This window comes from Sus scrofa, chromosome 1, assembly GCF_000003025.6.
Source record: "Sus scrofa isolate TJ Tabasco breed Duroc chromosome 1, Sscrofa11.1, whole genome shotgun sequence".
Taxonomy (NCBI): Eukaryota; Metazoa; Chordata; class Mammalia; order Artiodactyla; family Suidae; genus Sus; species Sus scrofa.
The window spans coordinates 245,674,361-245,680,360 of NC_010443.5; positions in this window are offsets into that span (position 1 = coordinate 245,674,361).

The window sequence follows — 6,000 nt, forward strand, 5'->3', positions numbered from 1 at the left end:
GAGTAGAGACAATTTGGCAAAGGCAATTCAGTAAGACAAAAGGCTGTGGTGAGCTTAGAAAACTCACTGGACAGATTCCTTCAGTGAACAAATTAAAGTCATTATTTTAAAAGGCAGAGACTTTCACAGATTCAAATACCTTCAGGAGTGCTGTACTCCCAAAAACTATCTATGCATGGCTGAATCCAGAAAATAGACTCTTTGAAACACATCTATATCCTATGATAGGATAGGATATGGTCAGAGTGGCAGAGGGGCTCCAGGATGAATATCATGTGTTGAAGAAAACGACACATCTTTTCTTTCTTCTCTAAACATTTTTAGTTTGGGGAAATTCAGCATACAGTCTACTACTACATATGTATTTCAGTTTGTTGTTGTTGAATAACTTATATTCAGTTCATTCACTTTAAGTTGTATGGGTAACCATTACGTGAGTTCACAATAATTTGTTAATCTGCCTCCATCAGTAAATAATAAAGATGAGGCTTATTTTCAGCTGCAATAAATAAGGTTTCAAAGAACTAAAATATATACCTAAATACGGACTTGATGAGGCACATCTTCAACTACGTTTCCCAAACAGATGGTTTCAAATAACATTCTCACCAATAAGGTATAAGAATTCCCCGTACATTCTTAGATTCAGTATTGCCTTTTTTTTTTTTTTTTCTTTTTAGGGTCACACCTGCAGCATATAAAAGTTCCCAGGCTAGGGGCTGAATCATAGCTGCATCTGCCGGCCTACACCACAGCCACAGCCATGTCGGATCCGAGTTGCATCTGTGGCATATACCACAGCTCATGGCAACACTGGATCCTTTAACCCACTGAGCAAGGCCAGGGATTGAAACCATGTCCTCATGGATACTAGTCAGGTTAGTTACCTCTGAGCCATGAGGGGAACTGCTTTCTTTTTAAATGGTGTTTTTGTCTATATTTCTTACTAATTTTAAAATATATATGAATGTGTGTGTGTCCATTTAATATTTTACTGATTATATGGACTATAAATGCCTTTTCCAGTGGTGTGGGTTGTTAAATACAGACATTTTTTAATAATGATAGTTTAAAATTTATGTTTGTCCTTTTTGAATCATTTAAGAAATCTGTCCACACTCGAGTATCAAGAAGACATTTTTCTATGTTTTCTTCTAAAATTTTTAGAATTTAATTTTGCACATTTTATCCATCTGGAAAATATTACTTTGTAGAGACATTTTCAAAAATTATATGGGCAGCCGCTTTTCCCCGAAGTAATTACTAAATTAGTTGACTCTTTCATAAATTTAATTTATACCTTTGGTTCCATTCTCAGCAGTCAGTATTTCACCCCATATGTAACATAAGTTGGATATATCCCTTTTTTCCCCCTCACTTAGGCCAAGGTATTAAAAAGGAAAACGTGGAGGATAGTATGAGAAAAAGGATTACTATGCTGTGCAGCAGAAATTGACAACACTATAAATCAAAAATACTCTAATAAAAATTTTAAAAAATAGTTACAAAGAAACGAAAAGGAACTGGAAATCCCAAAGAAAATTGTATTTGGGTTAAAATGTCAATGGAGCTAATTTCCCGCTGTGTGCTATCAGTCCCTTACTCCTGTGGAGAAGCAGCAGGAACTCACATGTCAACTGAAGTCTAGTGATAGTAGCTTCACGTAAGTGATGAGAGAGATTTACATCTGACCCTAGCAATTTGGAGGATATAGTAGACTTGTTCATTACTCCCACTTGAGAAATTTAAAATACAGAGTCTGCCTGAAATAACCTGTAATGTTGACAGGGAGGATTGAATAAGGGAGAAGGTAAGCCCCTGATGACAGTAGAGGCAGGGGGCAGGTTTCAACAGACCAGACAGTGATTGTTAAAGAGAGCACTGCTATAAATCTGTCTTAGAAATAGCCCCAAACAGCCAGTTGGAGGGGAGACGAGACTTCATCTGAAAGGAAACTATATACAAGAGGTCACTAAGGACCACATGCAACACTTCAAAAAAGAAAAGGTGGTCCTTAGTACCCTCCCTATGGAACAGCTTGGAATAGTACTAGTCAAGAAAGACAGTCTGTTCTGTCTCCCTCGTTCATCCTCGTCTTGCCTACATGAGCCTTGGACGTATCAGAAACCACGGTTAGCAATAAGGGTACATTAGGGAAATAGAGAAGGAGTTGAGTATGGCTGCTTTCCCACTGAAGACAGCCTTCCCAAATTAGCCCCAGCTAAAGGGGTGGAGAACAAATAAAAACATCTTTAAAATATTACAGCGAGGTTCCCATTATGGCGCAGTGGAAATGAATATGAATAGGAACCATGAGGTTGCGGGTTCCATTCCTGGCCCTGCGCAGTGGGTTAAGGATCTGGCGTTGCTGTGAGCTGTGGTATATGTCCCAGACCCAGCTTGGATCTGGCATTGCTGTGGCTCTGGCGTAGGCCAGCAGCAACAGCTCCGATTAGACCCCTAGCCTGGGAACCTCCATATGCAATGGGTGTGGCCCTAAAAAAGACCAAAAAAAAAAAAAAGTTGCAATGAATGTCCCAATGCCTATCACTTAGATTCGATGAGTGACTTCCAAGGTGGCCCTGAGAGTTGACATTCAGTCAACAGATGGGGAAAGAGAGAGGGGAGGATGAATTTGGTAGGTTTTTATGTGCTTGTAGTGAAGTAGAGATGTTTTTACTTTCAGATTGATGTACTTATGCCAGGATCTTTCTGCCTTTTTTTTCTATCTCCAGCTAAGTTCTGAGAGACCCATTTATTGTTAAAATCTTCATAAGGAGCATGGATTTGGGAGGACCCAGAATATATTCAGGGACTCCTGAATATGAGTTCTAGCACAGTTCCTTTCTGGAGTTCAGCAATAAAGACAAGGAGAAATGGGAATCACTAGTATATAAAAGTTGTGCTATCTCCTTGCAGTGAAGAAAAATGCATTTATCAAAAACTCAATGACTAAAAAGGAAACAACAGTGACTCTGCTATCGGAATTGCTAATAGGCAAAGTGACAACTACAGTCAGCAGGTAAAAGGCTGGCAACAGAAAACTGTGTTTGCATTTTATAAGAAAACTATCAGAAACTTAGGAGTAAGGAAATCCTCTTGTAAAAGGTTTTGATCTTGCGGTTAAAACATGAGCTGTGGGAAACAGTAAAAGAAAGGAAGAGGACATTCAAACTCAGCATACATGAGTTTTATACACAGTCAAGGGGAAATGGATCAAATTAAGAAGCACATTCAAGTGTTACAATCTCAACTGGCCTTTTCAAAAGGATATTGAGAGACACCAAAGCGAAAAAGAAATGGATTTCTAGAGTCGGTATAGTCAGATTTCATCCTGCAGATAATAAATTAAAGATGCAAGGAGTCTTTCAGCAGCAACTGGAGTATAAAGAAGGCTTCAGAAGGTAAGGGAATTAAAGGAAAAGCATTGTTCGGGGGAGGAGTATATGCAAATGATTGCACTAGGCCCAAAGAGACAGGTTTGGAAAGCAAAAGAGATTCCAACTCCAGTTCATCAGTCTACTTCTTTAGCAGAGACAAATGTGAACTCAGGAAGAAATCTTTTCTGGGAGGAAGGTTCCAACGTCTAAGGATTCAGGGGCTGATACTACAGGTATTGTTACAAAGTTACATAAATGTCAGCAAATGGTTGAAGAATATAGTGGTTCTTCTGAGAAGGGACAGCTAACTTGAGAGAAGGCAAGAATTTGAGACAACAGAAATCGAACAAACATTGTAAATCAACTATAATTTAATTTTAAAAAAAGGAATTTGGAAAAGCAGGAAATGCAAGGTCCTAAACTAGTCTTTGAAGTAAGTCTGAAATACTAGACTCACAGCAGAGTAGAAAATCCAGCCCTAGTCAGAGACTGCCCTCAATTAAAAATTGGGATTCCAAAAACTCTGGTCTAAAGGAGAAATATGAATTAACTTCAACAGGCTAAATATGAAGCAAGAAAGGTAGCAACAAAAGAAATCTTTGAATATTATCATACATATATTTAAGAAGATAAGGATATTTTAATCAACCTCTCCTAACTTAGGTATGCAGGGAAGGGGCTTTTTGTTATTATTTTCTTCTCTCTTGTCCTAATATTCTCCTCAAAATACAAGCAGCAGAGTGTCACAGTTAGCTCTGAGTGAGAGATTTCTAAAATATGAGAGTGAAATTCACAGGCACTGGAATAAGGAAATTGATGGATACTCTGGAAAGGCTAAATAATCCAAGAAAATTCTCTCTTAAACTTCCTTATTTTTCCTTCTTAGTTCTAAGAGTTATTACAAAGTCTTTGAAATTATCTATAATTTGTAATAGAATGTGGGTCTGTCTTGTAACAGCTGTATTTTAGACACATGGCTTTGGCTTGGAAAATGCTCTTGTTTATGGGAATATGCTCAGATTTTAGGGGCTGCCAAGGCCACATGTGTCTGGAGTGTTTGTGGAGAAAATGTGGGGCTGATGCTATAATCTTATGTGTCTTGTGATCCCTCTGGAACTTTACAAGAATGTGGGAGAATTTCAGGTTGGAAGAAGTCCATGTGGAGGTGCTAAAAACACTCCAGTATGTCCAACAGAAGGATGCAGGCCATCAGGGCACTACTGATGAAGAAGAAACCTCCTTTCAATACCAAGACGAGTGAGTTCTCCTTTGAGACCCAGCAAAATAAGAAGAAAATGCAGAAGAGAGAAGGCTTTTAAATATAATCTAGAACTTTACCTGTAAAAAGGCAGACGAGGTTTCATTTCAGTTATTAAATTTCCCTATGGTAAATAGAGGTTTATATAGTAACATGAAGGGTTAATATTGTTAAAATGTACAGATTTAGTTGCAAAATTGGGGCATTTTAAATTGGTGGCTTTGTGTTATTTGGGTTCTGCTATTAGCTGACTCATCTTATATAAGCTTATCTAGTGAATAGGTACGAGAAGGGGAAATAGAAATCTGGATAATTTATCATAATATATATAGTATGCCCTTGGGGGTCACTCAATTAATTCCTGTACTGACCCATATTAGAGGCTTTTAGGGACAGTATCAAAAGGGATTTTCATGATGGCCTAAGGAGATGGTCTGCCAGTCTAACAGGTCCCTGCTAGACTGCAAGCTCTGTGGAAATAAAAATTAGGAAATTTTAATTATGTTGACATACTTTAGTTGTAAAAATGTGGGTTAAATTATATTTATGAACATATGTAGTTGAATACAAACATTCTGTTGAAAATTTCCTTCTCAGCAAGGCAGGAAATTGAAGGAACAAGAATATAAATGAAGATGCTAGCCAGATGGAAAATTGCTTTTTGAAAGATGAAATTGTGCATGCTTTGTTTCTTGTCAATGTTGATTAAGAGAACTTTTCCATATTTATCGATAATTAGTACAACAAAATAAGACTCTGAGAAGATTGAATGTCTGACTACATCTTTTAAATTTAAGATTTTAAATATTTAATTTTGTCAACTGTATCTGTGATCAGAAGTTGTATTTCTTGGCTTAAATAATATATTTGCATTAAAATTTGAATTTCCTCTCTCACTTTGTAAGTGATCTCACTAATCTTGTTTTTATTAATTATTATTTATTCTGTAATGTAATTTCTTTTTAGACTTAGTTTTTGTCTTCTACAGCATTCTTTTTTTGAAGTCCCCTCTGATTTATTTGACTCCACCATGATACAAAGTCTAATTTATTCAGCTGCTCCTTGAGAGCAGAACCCATGTCTGTTTTGCCCTTATCATTGCATTCACATTTCCTAAATTAGTTGTCCAGACTCCCCAACAATATGACTACTATGACATGTTAAAAATGAATAATGGAGCCACATGAAAGTGTAAGGAGGTATTTTCTGATAATCCACTCATCTATTTCCTTTCTCAAGTGTTTCAGCAATGCTTCCTGTTGACCACTGGACTTAAGCTCATAAGATGAATAAAAAGAAGAATCACAAGTTCAGGAAATTTTGGCGGTGATGTAGGCCAGCAGCTGCAGCTCCAATTTGACC